Raw genomic sequence first — 24,419 nt, 5'->3', positions numbered from 1 at the left:
TTCTCTCAAAAGCAACATATAAAATTCTCTCTCTCTCTCTATATATATATATCTCAAAGGAGTGATTCCATTCCATATTAGATATAATTATTAGGATATGCCCTCTAAACTGATTTAAAATTCTCTTCTCTAGAAATTTCACTTAATTTCTGTTTTCTGATGTAATACTGAATGCACCTATACCTATTTCTTCCCTTTTACTTGGAAGCTTTTCAAATATATGAAGACAGAAGTATATCTCTTCTCAGCTTCTTTTTTAGAGGCTGAATCTCTCTTATTTTCACAATTCTTTTTCACTGTCATCATTTTAAGGTACTTGATAATTCTATTCAAACTACTTTAAATTACTGCATTTTGACACTATTATTGGAATATAGTACTTAGTACCTTATACACTATCCAGGTGTGGTCTGGTCAGAGCATTAAGACTATTGTTTCCTAACATCTGAATCTTGTGCTGTTGGTTTTTCCAGTAACACAGCCTAATGCATGACGTATTTTTAGTTGCAAACCCATAGAATGTTGTGATCAACTAAACTTTATGTCCTCCTTATCTTTTTTTTTTTCTCCTTTTTTTAAAACAAAAAAGTACTGTATTATGTGTGGTTAGTTGAAGCTTTAGGAGATGTTTCGAACCCCATCCTGTTGCACACTCATAGCCTTACATATACATATCAGAAGAGTTACTATTTGTATCGATCAAAAATCTCTTCTTTTCCTCTCTTTCCATTGGTTCTTTCAATGAGATTTGAGTTCTAAATCCAACTCTCCCACTTATAAGTTGTGAGTCTGTGAGTGAGGTATTGAGACTCTGAACTTTTATTTCTACATTGATAAAGCATTGATAACAGGTGTGAAGGTTAAATGAGATAATGCATGCACAGATTTTAGCATAGTATCTGGCATGTAGATGGCATCTGATAAACATACATTTTCTTCCTTGTGTTGAGTTTGTACATAGAAGAATCTATATTAATTAACCACTTGCTAGATAACCCCTAAAGCCATACTGTTTTCAAGTACTGTTCTCGATAAGACCCTGACAAATTTCTGCTAGGCAAAAGGCAGAGAGAATGCTAAGTAATCTTGAATTTAAAATAATACACATTCTTTTTGTTATATAATAGAAAATATATTTAGTCTCAGAATCAGGATGAACATTTCCTGATCATCTTGGCTGGTATAAAGTTAAACAAATCCTCTTATTTATACTTTGTATTTTTTTCTTTATCTCAGGAGCTGTGAACCCCATTGGAATTATAGTGATAACTTTATTTTACCTGATGCTAGATAATGATGTCACAAATGGCCAGTGGAAGATGGTGAAGGCCTTTCTACTTCTCTTCATACTGTTTTTACCTCTATTTGCTCAGTTATTAAGCATGTCCTTAATTTACATGAAAATGTTGGGGCACTTGGGTGGCTCAGTTGTTTAAGTGTCCAATTCTTGATTTTGGCTCAGGGCATGATCTCAGGGTCATGGGTTCCAGCTCCATGTCAGGCTTCATGCTGAGTGTGGAGTCTGTTTCAGATTCTCTTTTTCCCTCTGTCCCTCCCCTGCTGATGCGCTCTCTCTCTCTAATAAGTAAATCTTGGGGGGGGGGAATACCTCTATTTAAAAATGTCACTGCGAGGCAGATTTTTTTTCTAAGATAGTTAAAACTGTAAAGACGATTGAATGTATTCTGGTATTTATCAAGCTTCATTGTAAGCACCATTTAATTTCAAACAGGAACAATTTCACACAGATTCATTTGGTTTCCCATTAGAGTCCAGTAAGGGAGAAGTACGATGAATATAGGTTCCTTTTATGTCCCAATTGAGTCTTAGATGAAATTCTTTGAATTTTTTTTGATGATAAGTACTAAATTGAAAATAGAAGCCTTCTTTTATTCCCTTATTTTTTATTTCTGGAAACTTTTTCAGAATTAATCTAAGAACCTTTTAATATGGAGAAAATTCCATAGCCATTCAGATCAATAAATATTGATAAGGCACTATTGTGAGCATGACATTTTGCTTTACTCTGTGATCAGTGAATTCTAAATTTTGTTGCTGTTACTGTTGTTTTGCTCTGAAGAAGCTTCCTTATAATACAGTGTTTTAAAATACAGTTGACGTATAATAATAATTTTGAATTGAGGGGATATAAAAATAGATAAAAATTTGGAGTACAGTTAGAAATATACTAATGAAACCCTATGAGATCTTCAAAACTTATTTAAGTTGGTAGAATAGTTGCTCAAGAAAGAACTTTCTGAGTGAATATGTTCAAAAATTCAGGGGTCCTGGGATCGAGTCCTGCATCCGGCTCTCTGCTCGGCAGGGAGCCTGCTTCCCTCTCTCTCTCTCTCTGCCTGCCTCTCTGTCTACTTATGATTTCTCTCTGTCAAATAAGTAAATAAAATCTTAAAAAAAAATGTTTCCCAAAGAACTAGGTTGTCTGATGGTTTAAAGGTCTTATGAGGCTAAGTGGTATTTGAATAACTTAACTTAGAATCTAGTGGTTAACTAATTAAACATTGTGGACTGGAAGATCTTACACATCAAAGAAAAGGGTGGAGACTGTTTCACTCCTGTTTATTCATTCATTTATCAAGTATTTATTTGGCAGCACTTCAGTGTCAGGCATTGTACTTTTAAAAAATAAGAAAGTAAAGAAATAGGAATAGAACCTACTGTAATTTAATCAGAGATGAGGGAGGAGAGAAATAGATACAAAGATGGAAGAAGGTAATCATATACCCCTGCAATATATGTATTTATATTTTTTCACTTTCTAATTCTTCCATATGAGAGGAAAGAACACAGTGCTGGAAGACGAAATCTACAGCGTTGTTTCAGCACTTAGCATCAGGTGGGGGAAAAAAGGACTGGCAAAAGAAAGTTTTCTGGGTTGAAATACTAATTTGGTCTCCCGGAGAGAAGTATCTCAATGCTTAGTTTTCCTGAGGGGGTGATAATTATTTGGAAAGGACTTCCAACTTCAGGTTAAGATGAATGAGATGAGGTATAAGAGCATCAATAAGAGCTAGTAGGTAAGTAAATGTTTAGAAAATGCTGATAATAGTTAATGAACAGTGAATCTTTGTAGCTAATGGTTAACTTTTAAATTTGCTTTTAGATAGATCTTAAATGACTTGCTTAATAGCAATTTCAAAAAAATAAAATTTCAATAAAGTATTATTCAAAAGTATTCAGATATACACATGGGCATATACATATACATTCATAATGCAATTTCTACCTACTTTGTTGCCATCTTGGCCTTTCTATTTAGAAGGTACTGAGCACTGGAGAGGAAGAAGCTACAGGTTATCCATCAGGGGATAAGTTACCCAAATTTAACTTTAAAAGAATTGAAATTAGGGGTGCCTGGGTGGCTCAGTGGATTAAGCCTCTGCCTTTGGGTCCGGGGATCGGCGATCGAGCCCTGCATCGGCTTTCTGCTCGGCGGGGAGCCTGCTTCCCCCTCTCTCCCTGCTTGCCTCTCTGCCTACTTGTGATCTCTGTCTGTCAAGTAAATAAATAAAATATTTTATGGTTTGTCTCCCTCCCAATCCCATCTTGTTTCATTTATTCTTCTCCTATCCCCCTATCCCCCCATGTTGCTTCTCCATGTCCTCATATCAGGGAGATCATATGATAGTTGTCTTTCTCCGATTGACTTATTTCACTAAGCATGATACGCTCTAGTTCCATCCACGTCGTCGCAAATGGCAAGATTTCATTTCTTTTGATGGCTGCATAGTATTCCATTGTGTATATATACCACATCTTCTTGATCCATTCATCTGTTGATGGACATCTAGGTTCTTTCCATAGTCTGGCTATTGTAGACATTGCTGCTATAAACATTCGGGTACACGTGCCCCTTCGGATCACTATGTTTGTATCTTTAGGGTAAATACCCAGTAGTGCAATTGCTGGGTCATAGGGTAGTTCTATTTTCAACATTTTGAGGAACCTCCATGCTGTTTTCCAGAGTGGTTGCACCAGCTTGCATTCCCACCAACAGTGGAGGAGGGTTCCCCTTTCTCCACATCCTCTCCAGCATCTGTCATGTCTTAATCTCACAAAACAAACTGGGGGTTGCTGGGGGGAGGTGGGATTGGGAGAGGGGGAGCGGGCTATGGACATTGGGGAGGGGAGGCGAACCATAAGAGACTATGGACTCTGAAAAACAACCTGAGGGTTTTGAAGGGTCAGGGGTGGGAGGTTGGGGGAACAGGTGGTGGGTGATGGGGAGGGCACATTTTGCATGGAGCACTGGGTGTCGTGCAAAAAGAATAAATACTGTTACGCTGAAAAAAAAAATATTTTAAAAAAGGATTGAAAATCAATTGGTATGGCTACATAGACTGTAAATAAAAGTACAGTACTTGAGTATTTGAGAAGCACAGTAATATTTTCTATAAGCTCCAGTAGTCTTTTTTCAGCAGCATTCTCCCTCCTTCATCTGTTTTTGTAAAAAATGTAAGATTGGTATCACTGTAAATAAATACGTATTCATAATATAAATATGATCCCTAATTAAATCTTAAATGAAATGGAATGTATTTCACATTGTTTGTGTTTCAGTTACTTGCTAATTTTATTAGAAGACATAAGTACAGGAAAATAATCAAGACTTCAAAGTACTACCATTTTGAATAAATTGCTATCACATTTAATAAGATTTTTTTCTTCTTTTTAAAGCAATCTTTACACCCAACTTGGGGCTTGAACTCACTAGGATCAAGAGTCACATGCTCTATTGACGAGCCGGTCAGGGGCCCCCTTAATCAATTCTTGTGTTTTGTCAGTATACGTGGAGTTGCTGTAAGTGAAGTTCATGAAAAGTGGGCTGGTGTGATAGGGCAGGTCTTGAAACGGGAGTGTGGTGGGTGTTTGTATGCTTCTGGATAGGGCAAGGGAAAGCATCAACGTGATGTTTGAGGAAAATATTTGTGTTTCATTCCTGTGGTATTATATTGGAGATAGGAAGTGTTAAAGGCTGGAGTACTACATAAAATTGTTGACATTTCAGCAAAAATGATTAACTTTCTGGATCCCTTACAATGAAAGCAGAAAATAGTTCCCTTCTCACAGGCTGTCCTCCTTCCCCTTCCTCTTGGAAAAACAAAAAACAAAAACAACAATAACATAAACCCAAAATGCTATTTTATTTGACTAGCTAACATCCAGGGCAATTGTCCTTTTCTCTTACCTTTATGCTTGCTCTTGATGCAGCTAGGCTGTTCTTCAACTCTAGGGATTGCCATGAATTTCATGGTAGACCTATGTTGTCTGACGGTGCCTTTTGTTGTGATAATAGTAATGATACCTTTAATAAAAGATAACAATGTAGAGATCCTATATACTTTATCAGATATTTTACATGCATTTTGGTAATTAGTGTGCAAGGATACTGCTCATTTTTGCAGATAGGGAAATTGAATCTCAGAGAGGCTCAACAACTTCCTTGTGATCTTTTAAGCAGATAAGGGATGGAAGCAGGATTTGAACTCCAAAGCATTTTACTTTTCATGCTGCTCTAATGCCTTTTAATTGAAACATCTTCTCTTGTATATGATAAATGTATATAATATACAATTATGTCCAGATAGTTAAAAGCAAATAATTCCTTTTTCCCTTTCTAAATCCATATTTCAAATGAATAATGTAGTATATGAAGTTTTTTCCAGCACTTGGGAGATAGATGTCAACACTAATGAGGAAACATTTCTAAATTAGTGTGTCACCTGGGAATTCAACCAGGAATAACCGGATGACCTTTGAGAAAATTAAGTTCCTTGTCAGAAGGAAATTTCTGTATCACTCCATGGAATAGTGTTTCAGGATTTTACTTTCAATTCTCAATAAAGAACAATAAAGAATTATCCTAAACTATATGCTTATTATTGAAAATAGTCCTTTCAATAATGAAAGACTAACCAAATATCCTGTGGTAACTTTTCTGTTTTCAAATGTCTGTCTGGAACTTGAAATTATCACACACAGAAAAGCATGACCTAAAGCCTTTAAGAACCTGGTTCACTACATGAATGTGTGTGTGTGTGTGTGTGTGTGTGTGTGTGTGTGTGTGTGTGTTTATTTGTTTGTTTTGTTTTGTTTTGTTTTTTATTATTTTTAATTAATTATTTTTATTAACATGTAATGTATTATTTGCCCCAGGGTTACAGATCTCTGAATCATTAGGCTTACACATTTCACAGCAATCACTATAGCCCATATCCTCCTCAATGTCCATAACCCAACCACCCTATCCTTATACCCCCACCCCCAGCAACCCTCAGTGTGTTTTGTGAGATTAAGAGTCTCTTATGGTTTGTCTCCCTCCTAATCCTATCTTGTTTTATTTTTTCCCTCCTTACCCACCCCAGACCCCCTGCCCTTCCTTTCAAATTCCTCATATCAGAGAGATCATATGATAATTGTCTTTCTCTGACTGACTTATTTTGCTCAGCATAATACCCTCCAGTTCCATCCACATCATTGTAAATGGCATCATTTCTTTTGATGGCTGCGTAATATTCCATTGTGTGTGTGTGTGTGTGTGTGTGTGTGTGTACACACACACTACATCTTCTTTATCCATTCATCTGTTGATGGACATCTACGTTCTTTTCGTAGTTTAGCTATTGTGGACATTGCTGCTATAAACATTCAGGTGCATGTGCCCCTTTGGATCACTACGTTTGTATCTTTAGGGTAAATACCCAGTAGTGCGATTGCTGGGTCATAGTGTAGCTCTATTTTCACATGAATGAGTTTTTAAAATTTGGAGACATTTAGAAAGTGAGAAGTACATATATAACTTTGTCAAAGGATATAACTTAAAGACATGTGTAATCATTTATAGATACCAAACATATTCTATAGAAGTTTATGAATTTAATATCTTTTGGGGAAACAGATGTACCAAATGTGTTTAATAGGAAACTTTGAAAGTTTTCCTAAGGTTGAATATATAATAATGGTTCAAGAATTATGATTATGAAATGCCCAATAAAAATAATCTTCTGTGAGTAATGAGTACAGGAATGCCAGCTACCAGATCTTTGATTAAATTTATTTTGATTTCTTGATTAACGTTATATTGACAGGCATCAGGGGAGACTGGGACCAGATATCTCTCCCTCAAGCATGAAAGACTCAATACAATTATTTCAAAGGTCCAAGGAACGACACAGGGGCCTGAAGCCCAAGTAGGTCATGGATTTGAAGAGCCCATATATCAAAACTGAAGTTAAATATTTTTAGAAAACTAGCAGTTTGTAAAAAGTAATAAAGCATTTCACCTTTTTTTAGCATCTTGTAGGGAAAAGAAATCCTCCACATACTATGACATTTACCCTCATTGTATTGGTTGATCATTATTTGTTCTTAAATTGAACCTAGGAATAAAGCTTCCAAGATACTGTTTTATAAAAGCTAAAAATTATTTAGAATTCCTATGAATCAATAATTTAAAGGAGATATGAAAAAGTTATATTTTCTTATTTCTTTGAAAAGCAATAGAAAAAAATCCATATAAGAGTGGTTTTCAAGTTTTTGGTCTCAGGACCCTTTGTACTTTTAAAAATTATCTAGGGCCCTAAAAAGTTTCAATTTATGTAGATTTTATATTGTATAGTTTAAAAATGTTTAAAATAGTTAATTCATCTGAAAGTAAGTAAATAACAACATCTAAGAAAATTACATATATCCATACAAAAGCTGGTACACAAATGCTCATAATCATTCTTAATAGTGAAAAAAACAAGAAAAACTCAAGAGGTTCATCATTTGATGAATGGATAAGCAAAATGCAATAAATCCATCCACTGGAAAAGTATTTGGCCATAGAAAGTAATAAAATACAGGTATATGCTATAGTATGGATGAAACTTGAAAATATTATGCTAAGTGAAAGTAACTAGACAGTAAAGGTCATATAATATATGATTTTATTTATGTGAAATGTCCAGAATAGAAAAAATACATAGAGACACAAAGTAGATTAATTGTTGCCAGGGACTAAGGATATAGGGAAATAAGGAATGAGTATTGATAGAAACATAGTTTCTTTTGGGGATAATGAAAGTATTCTGGGATTAGTGGTGATGGTTAGACACTTTGTGATTATACTAAAAATACTGAATTTTGTGTTTTATAATGCTTTATGTATAATATAATGCTTTATAATGGTGAATTTTATATTGTACATATCATTAAAATATGCACAAAAATATAATAAACACGTATTTCAACATATGTAATTTTAATAGGAATAACTATATTTCCCAGACAAAAATAATTAAGGTTGTATTGCTTCACACATTTTTTGCAGATCTCTTTGATGATTGCTTGATGAGATTAATTGGAGTCTTATGTTTGCTTCTGCATTCTATTTATTGCAGTATGTTGTTTTGCTTGAAATACATAAAAACTTGCCTTACACAGATATGGTGAAAAAAGGAGGAATATTATTGTAGATTATTCAGATAATTGTGGATATTTTTCTCTGATTTTATATTAAAACTTGACATGTAATAATCCTTAAAGTTTAGTTGCAGTTATACAAACGCCAGCCTGGGATGGGAAGTTCAGGGTGGCTCATACACATGGACACTTAGAGCTGGCTGTTGATTGGATGCTCAGATGACCAGAATGCCTCCATTTTCCTCTGTGTAGCCTCTATATGTGACTTGGGCTTCTCACAGCATGGTGTCTGGAGAAAATATTCTTAGGGAGAAAGTAGAAGCTATGGAATTTCTAAGGCCCAACCTCAGAAATTATAGTTAATTTCCCTACATTCTGTTGGGCAAAGTTGCAGCGTAGGCCCAGACTCAAGGGCAAGAGAAAAGAGACTCCACTTTTTGATGGAAAGTGTAGCAAAAAATTTGAAGCTATCTATCCTTCCCTAATGACCTTTACTGACATCTTGGATGCTGTGCCTTATGGGAGCTTAGTAAATAGTATGATTAAGTGTTGTTCTTTATACTATTGCAACTTCTGCTTTGCAAATTACTAGCATCTTAATTGGATGCTTTTGTTTGAATTATTTAAAATATATTACCAATGCAAAATATTTAAAGCAGTGAGAATCAAGAATGCCTTATGGCTTTTAATTATCTGCCTATCCCTCCTGTTTTTTAATTTTTGACATTATTGCTCAGTTTTGTTGTTTACATTCAGTTACCTAGCAATTTCTTTCAGTTCAATATGAAAAGTGTAATATAAGTAGAATATTAAACTGTGTGTTCTAGTATAAGTTTGCTATTTTTAAATTATGTATCTCCACTTCCTGTCAATGTTTATTCTGTAAGAGTACCCTGGTTTTGCCCTTAAGGGCTATCTATCAGCAGTAGTTATAAGAAGGTACATCAATCAGGGTTTGATTCATGCTGTTACTTAGTTATAATCTCTTTTGGAAGAAATTAAGCCAACAAAACAGTAAAAAAATATGTTTCTTAATGTGGAGGCAAAAAAAAAAAGAGTAAGCAAAAAATGTATATGTATTTTTACAACTGGCTACAATTTTCAAATTGCTTTTCACACGTCCCAAAGTTAAAGTGCTGACGAAATGCTGTTCAGGTTTTCTTTTAGTTTCTTTAGGAAAGGTAATATTTTATGTAGAACCAGGTTGGAAATGCTTACTTGTTATTAAGCACTTATGTAATTTGGGAATTTTGATAGTTATCAAAGCATGCTAAAAGCCTCATTCAGCTGCCCTTAGAAGTTGCTTCTGGAAATCTGCTTTGAAATTGCTTTCGAAAGCCTTATTCATGCTGTATAGAAAATCAAGCTTTTTCTCCATTGCAAAATGGCCAAGTGTCTGTACATTGTTAGTAGGGGTATTAGGTTGGGCATGCCTGCTGCTACTGATCATGGGTAAGTAAAGCACTGTACTTCCTTAGAAGAACAGTATCAGGGAAACTAAAGCTTGATTGACAGCTCAGCATACTGAAAAATCTTAATGTTAAATTTGTTTCAAAATATTTGGTAGAAAGACATTATAGAACTTGGAGCCTAGTGTACAAAACTTCTCCAGAGCATTGCTGTCAACTTAAGTATTTGCAGTACCAAAGCATAATTGGTCACCATTACCATTTGAAATAGCAGATTTCCTTACTGCGGTATAATAGGTGTTTCTCAGAAACCCTCTGGCTATTTTAGTCACATCTGGAAAAAGGATGTGGATTTTAAGTATTCTTGAAAGGAAGATATAGGGGCACCTGGGTGGCTCAGTGGGTTAAAGCCTCTGCCTTCAGCTCAGGTCATGATCCCAGGGTCCTGGGATCGAGCCCCACACTGGGCTCTCTGCTCAGCAGGGAGCCTGCTTCCCTCTCTCTCTCTCTCTGCCTGCCTCTCTGCCTACTTGTGATCTCTATCTGTCAAATAAATAAAATCTTTTAAAAAAATTAAAAAAAAAAGAATTGTGAGACATAATTTCAGTTAAATCTGTACTGGTAACAAAACTGTCTTTAAGATGAGTTTTCAGATTAGATTCAAGCTAGGATAGAACTGCCACACTCTTGTACCTTATTGAGTATAAAGGAAGCAGCCCTAATGATTCACAGAATGATCTCAATTACTTAATACTTTCTAAATGTCTGTAACAACCCCAGTGCATTTCATAAATTCTCTGAGTACTTCATATTTCCTTTCATTCTATTTTGGTAACTAGATGATTTCTGCGATCAGTTTGGTGGCTTGTTCATTCTGGAGAGTTCACATTTCAATGGAGAGACTCTGTTCCTGTATCTAAATAATCTTGTAATTTTATGGGGAATTTGGAAAAGATCACATTCTAAAAAGAGGCTACATTTCTCACTTTGACTTTTTGTGTTATTTTGCCTCTCTCAGCCTGCCTCTCTGCCTACTTGTGATCTCTCTCTCTGTGTCAAATAAATAAATAAAATCTTTAAAAAAAAAAAAAGAATATGAACCACATGAGAAAAAAAATCGATTTTTTTCAATCAAATTTCAATAAAAGAAATTGATTCTAATTTTATTTATTTTTTATTAAATAATTTTTATTATTTATTTTTTATTATATATAATTATTATTTATTAAATATTTTTATTAAATAAAATGATTTATTTTTTAATAAAAAGAATTGATTCTAAGAATTTAAAAATTGCTGTTAATGTTATCGTAGTTAAAGGCTTATGTAATTATTCCAATATCGTCTATCAATTAGTGCCATATAGTACTGGAATAAATCTTTCTTTTCCATTATTAGCATCTCTGTACTTTAGTTTTTCTTTATTAGGTGCTTTTTATTCCATACAAAATGTGCTGTTTTACATCATTTTTTTCCTGTAAAAATAAGCATAAGCATAAGCAAAAACTACAGTATTTTGGTATAATAGCTATTCTTACCATATTCCCTCAGTCCCATGAGTTGTGATGAGCCAAAAAACCCCAAATCCATTATTAGAATATTCCCCATGCCAGGTTTTTATTACTAATATGTTATTTATTTTTAATCATCTTTTGAGTTATTGACTATTTTATGGTATCTCATAACAGCAATTTCTATTTGTTTTATATACTTCATAGAGCAGATTTTTTTTTTTTTTTTTGGCCTCACTCCATTATATGTAATGGCTTAGCTTTGAAATCTTTGCTTGATTTAGGGGAAGTTAATTTGCTTTAACACATTACTGTCTAAAATAGCTCAGGTTTTGTGTGGTCTTGTAAAAACTTTATCTTGAAATGCTCTGAAAGGTGCTTTATTTTTTATTTTTTTATTTTTTTAATTTATAAAATTCCTCCTGGTATTCTTGTCACATACCAGGAAATTAAGCAGATGCTCAAATTGACTTTGTTAGGTAATATTAAAATGCATAAATTCAGGTTTCAAAGCAATTGATAACTTTCACTCCTACATTATTCTTCCAATATTTTACTCCTACTCAGTGACATTTTTACCCAAGGCTTCTAGCAGCTGTTTTGCTATTTAACCTCTAGCTAATTGCTTCTTTTCCCCTCAGCCTGACTTCACAGAGTGATGGATCTGTTTTCTGTAGGCTTCCTTGCAATTCTTAACTGAACCCCTAGAGTACTATGTCCTATCTTATTCTTTTCAATTCTTCCCCAATGAGGCATGACCAAAAGATTGTTGTATCCTTGAGAGGCAAATTCTTGGAATGGAGTGGCAGATGGATATACAAGAATCACCAGTGCAGTGCTAATGGAAATGCAACTCCAATTAGATTTTAAAGTTGGTTGCTTCCAAAAAGTCTAGAAGTAATATGAATAGAACTGTTTGCCCTTTCGGGATTTTCTTCCTTGCTAAGCTGTGAGGCAAGGTGGTGATGATAGTGGGCAAATCTGAATTTAAGAAATGATGATGATTTTAATAACGATGATGGTGATGATGATGATGATAAACATTGCAGCTAACATTTATTGAACACATTTTATAAATTAGGGAATGAGTTAGGCCTTTTGTACAATATTATGAGCATCTGTTGGTTGCCTTCAATGTCAGTGTGTTATTTTTCTATTATTGTATAACAAATCACCACAAACTTAGTGGTTTGATACAATACACATTTATTATCTTTGTTTCTGTGCTCAGGAGTCTGGACACAGCTGAATCTGCTGTTTATAGACTCATAATGCTACAATCAGGGTTTTATTTGGGACTGAATTCTCATCCAGAGGCTCATCCAAGAAAGGCTCTCCTTCCTTGCTTTTGTAGTTGCTGGACTGAGAGCTTTATTTTTTGCTGGCTGTTGTTTAGAAGCTACCTTCAACTTCTAGAGGCCACCCTCAGTTCCTTGCTATGTTTACCAATATGGCCACTGACTTCCTCATAGCTCTTTCTGGAAGAGAGAAAAACTCCTGCAAGACAAATGCTAAGTCAGTCATGTACACTAATCATCTCTATTCCATCTCTATTCTATTCCATATTCTGTTGCTTAGAAGGAAGTCACAGCTTTTGCCCATACTCGAGAGGAAGACATTGCACAAACGTATGGATACAAGGTGGTAGGGATCATGGAGTCATCCTAGGAATCTGTACAGCCTGCTGGAGATTGCTATATGTGTCTCAATGTCTATCCTTTTGTCTCCCCAAGGAAGTAGAAAACATCTCATTGTTAAATGGATATATAGTCACCTGCAATAAAGACTTCATTCTCTAAATTTCCTTTTGGCTAGGTATACCTTGTTACCAAGTATGGCAGAATCCAGAATCTGGAGGATTCTGGAGGAGGATTTCAGTTCATCAGCATTTAAGGATCCTTTACTCCCAACTTCTTTAATGTGAAAGAGAAATAAAATTTTATTTTGTTTAAGCCATTGTTATTTTGGTTGTTATTTTGGTTGCAACTCAGCCTATTCTTAACTGATACTCTTTTCTAACATCTGTTCTCCTCTTTTCTCGTTCCAACAGCCCTTTGTTTCCATTTTGTGTTCTATGTTTTGTTCCCTAAGGAACTTGAAATGACCCCTAGGTTCAAGTTATCCAATGAGAACATTCTGTCTCCTGTTCATGAGTATAAAAGTATAACCTGTGCCAGTCTACTCAGAGTGAATCTCAAACTTTTACTGAAAAATTATGGTATATTACCTGTATGTAGCAATAATTCTTAGAAATCATATTTTCCATTCCACCCTCTGATCCTCTCTTTAGAAGAAACAGATTTTACCTGACTCTTGAGCCTGTTGCTTGAGAGACATGGCTCATGGGGCATATAAACTAAACCAAACTACTTCATTTTAATGGCTGATGTTTAGGGAATGTCTAGCGAAAGCTTCCATACAAGGCTTGAGGATAGAAATAACATAGAAAGAAAGTCTCTGGGAGAATTGCTCTGTCTCCCTGCCTACAACAGGATTAGTTGTGACGGACTCAGATTGAATTGGGGGTTTCCAATTAAGTATAGATCTCTGGGACACTCGTGCATGGCAAGAATTGATATCCCTGTGCTTGTAGATTAATGCAGATGTCTCAAGATATTGGATTCATCCTTCCTAAATTGTATATCAGTTTCCATACCTATGGTCTTTATTTGGGGGCAAAGTGGTATTGAATTTATTATTGGATCTTAAAAAATGACCAAAATGACTATTGCTCACTTTAGTAAGTTGAACAGTAGAAAGGTATGGCCTCTTATGTTTCAAACAGATGCTTTCTCCCTCAGCTCTTCTTCTGCTCTACAGTGTTTCTTTACCTTATTCCTTTTAGTCTCATGTTGATAAGATGTTCGTTTTAAAAAAATAACCTGATTCAATATTCTTATTTTTTATTTTAGTGATTGCAAGATTTTAAAGTATTTTTGGCCTAAACAAAGAATAATTTATTAAATCCAAAGTAAGTAAAATTGCCCAGCACTCTGGATACAGAATAGAAGTAAGGATTCATTAGTCTTTCCCTAGTAGGAACTTACAGCTGAATTAGGGGTTGAGAGGTTAAATAAGTGAAACAGTGAATTTAAAAGTGCTAATCATGTACCAAATCATTTTTTAAAATATTTTATTTATTTGAGAGAGTAAGTGAGAGCACAAGCAGGGCAAAGGGCAGGAGGAGAAACAGACTCCTGCTGAGCAGGGACCTGATGTGGGACACCATCGGGGACTCCAGGATCATGATTTGAGCAGAAGGCAGATGCTTAACTGACCAAGCCACCCAGGCACCCTACTTAATCTGTTTATAGAAGAGGAGTTACCACTACAATTACATATGCATAAAAAGAGAGGGCATTTGAAATGGTCAAAGATGTTTCTTAAAAGGGAGATGTGAGCTATCTGAGCCTTCAACTAAAAGGAGAAGCAGAGAATTAGGGCTGCCTTGAAAATTCTTGGGATGGAATGGAGAAACTGTTCCTATACCTGGCTGAGCATCCCATCATCCCACCTCAGATCTGCTGGGACAGAATATCAGGAGTGAGGCCAGGGAAGCTGGGTTAAAAACAAACTCTTTAGATAGTTCTTTTTGAGAACTGGCATTTAGGAATTTTTGAAGCAGAAGTTGTGCCTTGTTATTATTACAGCTTCTTGAAGATTAACTTCACAACATACTTCATGACTGAAGAACTTTCGATAAATACAAGGCCATATTCATAGTTCTTTGGGGCATTAATTATATTCCTTAAAATCAAGCATTTGTATATGAGATGCTATTGTCTTGACTCTTAAAATTTTTAAGTTATTATTTGTACAAGCTTTATCAAAAAGGAAACAAGAGTCCCCCAAAATAATCATCCTTCATTCCTTTCATTTATTCATTCATTCATTTCGTTTCATTGACAAACACTGGATAAAGCTGGAGGCAAGGAATGCTACAGTTTAGAGCAGAACATTCCTCCAGCCCTAAGGAATTTTTGTAGAGATGAAATTAAACATTAATAAATATAATGCATAGAAAAAGTGCCAGAAGAGGGAACAATTATCTTTAGCCATGGCAATTTGGGAATCTTTTAATGGAGTATTTTGATCTTAAAATTAAAATGTGGGTAAAATGAGGCATTTTGACATAAGATAAAAGGTGTTCAGACAGAAGATAAGTGTGAGCAAAAGCTTCTAGGTTTTTATTTTCAAATAAAACCTGAAAGTGTGTGTGTGTGTATTCTATATATATGGACACCTTTGAAATGTGATTCTTCTTAATTTTGATGGAATAGCCATTAAATATACATTGAGAGATATATATTCTTTTTTTAAAAAATATTTTATTTATTTGACAGAGAGAAATCACAACTAGGCAGAGAGGCAGGCAGAGAGAGAGGAGGAAGCAGGCTCCCTGCGGAGCAGAGAGCTGGATGTGGGGCTCGATCCCAGGACCCTGGGATCATGACCTGAGCCGAAGGCAGAGGCTTTAACCCACTGAGCCACCCAGGTGCCCCGAGAGATATATATTCTTAATATATTAATATATAATTATTATTATATATATAATATATAATATATATTTATTATTTATTATATATTATTATATATAAATATATATTATAATATATAATAATATATTATATTAATATATTAATATATAATTATTATATATTATATAATATATATTAATATATATTATATATCAATATATATATTAATATATATATTGAGAGAAGAAAAAAGTGTGGCTTTCAAATGGAGAAAGCCATGCTCTTTGCTTTGTGTCAAATACCAGTTAAGTGGTGAATGAGAGGTCTATGATTTTGCAAATTTATAAGTATTGTATGTTCATCATAAAAAAGGGAAAACTGTGAAACATATAAGTAAAATCAACCTGTTGAAAATCTTGAATGGCAGAATGTAACATAACAGCACAACTGAGTTGCTGCCTATATCTTCACACCTGTCCACATTCTGTCAAGTTTCCACACTTGAGTACTGAATAAGTACTGCATTGTTTCTGCAGAAAAATCAAATGTCATTTACTATTTCTCAGATTTGGAGGGTGTATTTTTAATGCTTGCCTAAGCATCATTTTATTTATTTTCTCCTCACTGATTGTCTTACATATCTTAGGTTGGGTTCCCTAGAAACTGATCCTCAGATAGGAATTTTTATGCAAGCAGAAGAAAGAGTGAAGGTTTGTAGTGAGTCACCATGTTGCACAAGGCTTTTGTTTGAAAAATATATCCATTGTAGCTTTGCGCAGTGGCAGTATCGTAGCCAATGAGGTTTATCCGAGGCGCGATTATTGCTAATTGAAAAATATATCCATTGTTAGGATGTCTAATTTTGCCTTAAAAAAATGAGATGATTATAAGGAAAACTTTTGGCAGTTTTCTTAATGACTAAGATTTATTGACCACCTAATATATTTCGGGCACTGTTGTAAAGGCTTTTAACATATTAACTCATTTAATCTTCACTACAATCCTATGAGATGTATTTTTAATCTCTTTATTTACAGAAAGGGAAATAGAGGCGCAAAGAAGTTACCTAACCTGCTGCCAAAAGTCATTTAGTAAATGGTAGATTTAGAATTTTAACTCAGGAAGTCTAATTTTAGAACTCATCTATTAACCACTATATCATGCTGCAACTTCTTAAGTTGAATAAAGAATTGGATGTGAATATGCCGTGTATTAAGAAAATGAAAGGAAAACATAAAAGTACCTTTGAATTTTTTTGGTTTATTTCAAAATGAACTTTATGCAGATAGAAAAAGGCTTTATAGTTTGGTTGCCTTATAGTCTATAAGGCAATAAACTTCAGAGTGTATGTGTGTAAGAACTGTCAAGCATTTGTGAACTTCTTTCATTTATGTGAACCCTTGAATGAATAAAGATCAAATACAAAAAATGTGTTGTTTTAGATTTCCCTGAAGCAAAAACATCATGAAATGAATGGTGATCAGTTGTGTTGGTCCCTTGTCACTCCTTGTTCAAAAGATGACCTTTGTATCTATTGATTTCTACCTATCTTTAAAAAAATGGGATATTTTTATTCTACCAAAGATTTATATTAGAATTATATTATCTTCTCCTTGAATCATTATGTGTGTCTCTGTGTGTTACATGTTTTTTTTTTTTAATTCCCCATACATATGTTAGAATTCAGACCTGGAGATCATATTAAAATTGGTGAGAAATATTTATTTTTTCTCTGTTTACTGGAAGATTGTCCATGCTTGTTTCCTGTCGCCTTGGGCACTTCTAGTGACAAATGGCTGCTGGGATAGAATTCGAGGTAGTCATGAAAATAGATAGGTTTTATGGCAAAAAATGTCCCATAGCAAAACTGCGATATTCTAAATTTTAAAAAATTGAAAAGATAAGCTCTCTGTGAAATTCAATTCACATGTAGCATGTTCTGTCCCTTCTAGATCAACAAGATTGTTAAACATTTAGTAACGGACGTGGTAAGTTACCCAGCTCTGATTCCAAAGTCTCTTCCTCTGATAGGTCAGTGGAGAGATGGAGCCACTTACTTGTCTTTTATTTAAGATAAAGGGACAGAACATGCTACATGTGAATTGAATTTCACAGAGAGCTTATCTTTTCAATTTTTTAAAATTTAGAATATCGCAGTTTTGCTATGGGACATTTTTTGCCATAAAACCTATCTATTTTCATGACTACCTCGAATTCTATCCCAGCAGCCATTTGTCACTAGAAGTGCCCAAGGCGACAGGAAACAAGCATGGACAGAAGGGGTCAGTGGATCTTTCCTCTGCCTGACTCTGGCTACAGAGAGAACTAGCAGGCTTCCACCATACTCCAGAGAGCTTCCTTTCCTTAGGTGGAATGGTCACATCATCAGTAGTCTCATCCCTCAAATCCTCTTTGGAAAGCCACAGTGGTGCTCAAAGTCCAAAAGAGAAAAGTCATCTTCAAAGTGTAAGACTTCATAGCTACTTCAACTCCCCTGGGCTCTCGTTGGCTTTCATTCATTGATGAGACAGATTGTGGTCAAGATAGACATCTTCCATGTACTTTTTCATCACTGAAATTCCCTCTTCCTGGTTGCACCATTTGAGGAAACTTTCAGTTGACCCGTTTCCTCTAGAACTGGTACTTGCTATGCATTAAATATTTCTTTTTCAAGTTTATTGACTTTCAGTTCAGTGCAATTCCAGATTTTTTTTTAAATTATTCAGTCCTTCCTGAGACCCCTCCACTTCCCTCCTTTCCACAGCTTCCAGTGCATTTAATAGCATATTCAGCAGAACAAAATTTCCCATTAGAGTCATACAGGGGCTTATTCATAAAATGCATTGGGGCTCTTCTAATGAAGGATAGGGGCAGCTATGTCATGGTCACTTCTATGATTCTTTTGTATGAATTCAACGTCTGTGCTGATGCCCCTTGAAATACTATGACCTTTTAGCTTTATAACTCCAGTCTTTTATCATTTACCAGAATGACCATGTTTTGAGTCTCTTCATTATTTTGTACCACTTTACTCCTAAGATAAAGAAATGGAAATTCCTTCATTATGCCTGAGACCTTTTCCATTCTCTTACTACTTATGAATGTGAACTTTTATGTCATCATCTTTGTGTTAAAAAAAAATGACCATTATTCCTAATAGAAATGACTTCCAGATTATTTTACATTGTGGCTGCCTATCCTTGGATGCTTTATTGGAGTCTCTCTTAAAATGGCTCATCCAAACATCTTTTACCCAGCCCAGAGTAGACTAGGTTACTTCCTTTTTGATGTGTGGATTATACTTTGCTAAATTAAAGTGAATATCCATTCTATATCCACGGGGAAGTTAGTGATTATTTAATGAAGGCCAATCACTACTTTTTTAAAGAAGACTAATATTGTATTAGAATATTTAGTAGATATGGCATGCCTATGGCGCAGATAGAAAGTATGGTTAATCAAGCTACCTCTCCCTCACCTTGTTTGGTTTGTCTGTTTGTTCAGATCATTGCACATTCTGTCACATGATCCCTCTCATTTCACCCTAACTTTTTATTTCAGTTTTCTGATTCAGTTCATACCCAAAAGTCCATTATTTTAAGAACTCTCCATTATCCTTTCTTTCTTTTTTTTAAATTTAAATTCAGTTAATTAACATAATGTGTCATTTGTTTCAGGGATACAGGTCTGTGATTCATCAGTTTTATACAATACACAGCACTCACCACAGTACATACCCTCCCCAATGTCCATCACCCAGTTACCCCATCCTCCCACCCCTCTCCCCTCCAGCAACCCTCAGATTGTTTCCTAAGATTAAGAGTCTCTTATGGTTTGTCTCCCTCTCTGATTTCATCTTGTTTAATTTTCCCCTTTCTTCCCCTATGATCCTCTGCCTTGCTTCTTAAATTCCACATATCATCTTTCTCTGATTTACTTTTTTCGCTTAGCATAATACCCTCTAATTCCATCCATGTTGTTGCTAATGGCAAAATTTTATTTTTTGATGATTATGTAATATTTAATTGTTCCATTATCCTTTCTTTACAATCATTGTCCTAGTGCTTGGTCAATCCAGCTACCTGTAGGCATACCTTGGAGATATTGCAGGTTCAGTTCCAGATTACCATAATAAAGCAAATATTGCAATAAAGTGAGTCTAATAAATTTTTTGGTTTCCCAGTACATAGAAAAGTTATGTTTACAATATACTGGAGTCTGTTGTACAATAATATTAGGTCAAGAAACAATGTATATACCTTAATTAAAATATACTTTCTTACTAAAAAAATGCTAACCATCATCCAAGATTTCAGTGAGTCATAATCTTTTTGCTGTTGGAGGATCTTGCCTTGACATTGATGGCTGCTGACTGATCAGGATGGTGGTTGCTGAGGGTTGGGGTGGCTATGGCAATTTCTTAAACTATGACAACAATGAAGTGTGCCACATTGTTTGAATCTTCCTTTCACTCATTTCCCTGTAGGATTTGATCCTGTTTGATAGCATTTCACCCCCAGGAGAACATTTTTCAAAATTGGAGTCCATCCTCTCAACTGTGCTGCTGCTTTATCAACTAAGTTTATGTAATATTCTAATTCCTTTCTTGTCATCTCAACAGTCCTCACAGCATCTTCACCAGGAATAGATTCCATCTCAAAATCACTTTCTTCCTCATCCATTCAAGGAATTTCATGAGATTGCAAAAATTTAGTTAGGTATTCAAACTCCACCTGTAGTTTTCTTTTTGGTATTCCCATTACTTCTACACTTTCCCCTTTGAAGTCTTGAACCCCTCCAAGTCATCATTTGGAATCAACTTCTTACAAACTCCTGTTTATGTTGACATTTTGACCTCTTGCAATGAATTACAAATATTCATAATGGCATCTAGAATGGTAAATCCTTTCTAGCAGGTTTTGAATTTACTTTGTCCAGATACATCAGAATAATTAGTATCTGTGGCAGCTATAGCCTTATGAAATGTATCTCTTAAATAACAAGACTTGAAAGTCAAAATTACTCCTTGATCCCAGGGATGCAGAGTGGATGTTGTGTTAGCAGGCATCAATACAACAATAATCTCATTGTACATCTCCATCAGAGCTCTTTTGTGACAAGGTAAATTGTCAATGAGTACTACTATTTTGAAAGGGATCTTTTTCTGAGCAGTAGGGCTCAACCATGGGTTTAAAATACTCAGTAGGGACATCTGGGTGGCTTAGTCGGTTCAGCATCTGCCTTCAGCTCAGGTCATGATCCCAGGGTCCTGGGATCAAGTCCTGCATTGGGCTCCCTGTTCAGTGGGGAGTCTGCTTCTCCTTCTCCCTCTGCCTGCCACTCCCCTTGCTTGTGCTTTTTCTCTCTCTGTGTCAAATAAATAAAACAAAATCTTTAAAAAAATAAAATACTCAGTAAACCTAATTATAAGCAGATGTATATTGTCTAGCACATATTATTCCATTGACAGAGCACAGGCACAGTAGATTTAGCATCATTCTTAAGGGCCCTAGGGTTTTCAGAATGATAAAGGAGCATTGGCTTCAGCTTAAAATCACCAGCTACATTAACCCCTAACAACAAGTCAGCCTGTCCTTTGAAGCTTTGAAGCCAGGCATTGACTTCTCTCTATGAGAAGAAGGCTGCTTCATCAAGATTTTCAATGTTTAGTATTGCCACCTTCATTTATTATTTTAACTAGAGCTTCTGGATAACTGACTGGATCTTTTGCCTCAGCACTTGCTGCTTCACCTTGCTCCTTTATGTTAATGGAGACAGCGTCTTTCCTTAAATCTCATGCACCAAACTTTGCTAGCTTCAAACTTTTCTTCTATAGCTTCCTCACCACTTTCAGTCTTCATAACATTAAAGAGAATTAGGGATTTGCTGGATTAGGCTTTTGTTTAAGGGAATGTTGTGTCTGATCTGATCTTTTCTCCAGACCATTGAAACTTTCTTCATGTAATAAGTAAAGCTGTTTTACTTTTTACTTTGTGTGTTCACTGGGGTAGCACTTTACTTTCTTTCACGAACTTTTCTTTTGTATTTGCAGCTTGGCTCACTGGTGCTTGGGGGCAAGTTTGTGATCTATCTTGGCTTTTGGCATGTCTTCCTTGCTCCGTTTAATCATTTTTAGCTTTTGATTTAAGATGAGACATGTGTGACTCTTTCTTCACTTGAACATTTAGAGGCCATTGTAGGGTTATTAATTGGCCTAATTTCAATATTGTGTCTCAGGGAATAAGGAGGCCTAAGGGGAGAGGAAGAGAGAGAAGGGATTGGCTGGTCTGTGGAGCAGTCAGAACACACATTTGTTGATTAAGTTTGACATCTTATATTAATACAGTTCATGGAGCCCCTGAATAATTATAAAACTAACATCAAAGATCACTATGACATATCACCATAAAAATATAGTAATGAAAAAGATTGAAATATTACAAGGATTGTCAAAATGTGACAAACGTGAAGTAAGCAAATGCTGTTGGAAAAATGGTGCTGATAGTCTTGCTCAGGGTAGGCTTGCCATAAACCTTCAGTTTACAAACAACACAAAACTATGAAGTGCAATAAAGCAAAGAGCAAAAAAATGAGGTAGGCCTAGAGCTCTTCCATGACTACCTCTAGGCTGCTGAGTACCGCTGTTGAAAATCACACAGCTGTGCGGAATGTTGTTGTTGTTGTCTGTAAATATGATCTAGTATCTTTGCTAGTTTTCAGCACTATTCTTACAATCTTTTATTTAGACCTTATTAGCTGACCCATATTTTTCTCTTAGACTCCAAGCATGCTCCTCCCTCTGGGTCTTTGAACTTGTGATGACCTCTAATACTCTTATACGACATCAGTAATTTTGGTCTTGACTGTACATTAGAATCAATGGGGGGTTTCAAAAACTAATGGTGCCCAGGCCATACCCTAGACCAATTCAGAAAAACCAAGGGGAAGGACCTAGGAATTACTTTTGTTTTAAATGATTCTTAAGTGATGCAAGTGTGCAGTGAGGTTTAAAGCCACTTCCACTATGGATGCATGCTTTGCTTTCTCAGTTTACTTTGTTTTATGCTCAAGTTATACCTCCTTAATGGGGATTTTTCTATCCATTCTATCTAAAATATAGGCCTCTTTTACTCTTTTTCCTTTCCCTACCTTATTTTTCTATACCACATGTATCATTTACCAAGTCAGTTGTTGTAGTCTATTTTATCATTGTCTGTCCTTTTCTCACTGTAGTGTAAGCTTCATGGGGCTTACACTACACTAATATATACATATTATCATATGCATATTATATAACGTATTAGTAATGGTAATTGGAACCAGAGGAATGGATGAGATTGCTTTGAAAAAGTATATATATAGAGAGAAGAAGAAATAGAACAGAACCCCAAGAAACAACATTTATGGAATCAATGGGATGACTTCTCATAGTTGTTGTTTTTTCCACTGCCATATACCATCTGCATCAGGACCTCTCATACTATTAACCAAAGAGTCGTTGAATAGAATTCCCCTGCATGGCTAACCCCAGATTCCACCACTTTTCTCTAATTCTTTCACCATGCTTTTTCACTCTTAGAACATGACCTTGCCTCTCAAATAGTGGACAACAATTACATATTAACAATAATTGGAACTGGAAGAATGAATCAAACCCTGGGAGAGTGCATATTTAGTAAAACAGGACCTAGAACAGAATCCCAAGGAACTGCAACATGCAGGGGATTGGTGGAGTCACCAATTTCTGTATTCTTGGGTACCTCTCTCTCTCTGCTGAGGCTTAAGTAGTTGCTGTTGCCCAAGAGTCCATTCATGGCTTTTAACTATATTTTCCTGTATAATCTTCTAGATCCATCTCATTTGTACCTCTGGCTTCAATGACCGCCTATAATAGAGTCTCCTAAATCTTTATCTCAGGGCATCTACCCGTCCCAAATGTCAGACATATGTGTACTGTGGCTCATGTGGTGTCTTCACCTTCACATCCCAAATTTTCTTGGACTCTCCCAGTGGGAGTCAGGTAATACTTCTGTTTTCCTTTGTCATGTGTTCATTTCCCTCTTGTAGCACTTTTCACATTGCAGCATAATTATTTATTTCCCTATCTCCTTTACTAGGTCATAAATTTCTTGAGGACTCACTGTTTTTTATTTCTATATTGCCCAGGATTTACAATCTGGCATATAGTAATCAATAACTTTTTGTGTGTATGAATATATGAATTTAAAATCTACTTCTGTCATTAAACATCTTATTTCTACCTCTAATATACAATTCTTAGTAGGAAGGTTTTATGTGTCATTATTGAAGTTATTGATGAGAAGTATGATAAATTTCAGTTTGAGGACAGAGTCCTGTAATGTGCTATTAGAGACCTCTCTCCAGGATGTTGCTGATCAATTTTTGGGCTTTGTTATTCAGTCCACTAGTAACATTACTGTGCAGCCTGTGGTTCTCCATTCTGGTCCTGGAAGATATAATTAAAAATTTTTAAATGCTTTCTGAAATCATGATCAAATATACATTATATAGGAGTGAACCTCAAAATAACACAAATTTTGACATAAGGCAATTGACTGTTGATATTCGAAGTG

General features: G+C 35.2%; 1 protein-coding gene and 1 non-coding gene across 2 annotated transcripts in view; both read left to right on the top strand.

The window, feature by feature from the left end:
* The window catches only part of MACROD2 (mono-ADP ribosylhydrolase 2), a 2,072,211-nt gene that overhangs the window by 300,171 nt on the left and 1,747,621 nt on the right, over positions 1-24,419 (top strand). The gene's annotated exons all lie outside the window — the stretch shown is intronic.
* Positions 16,593-16,732, top strand: LOC123927376. Its single transcript, XR_006815452.1, has one exon. It is a non-coding gene; the product is annotated as a U4 spliceosomal RNA (small nuclear RNA).

This window comes from Meles meles, chromosome 16 (genome assembly GCF_922984935.1).
Source record: "Meles meles chromosome 16, mMelMel3.1 paternal haplotype, whole genome shotgun sequence".
NCBI classification, from domain to species: domain Eukaryota; kingdom Metazoa; phylum Chordata; class Mammalia; order Carnivora; family Mustelidae; genus Meles; species Meles meles.
Note: the sequence above shows the minus strand (reverse complement) of the source record. Positions and strands in the feature narration are given on the sequence as shown.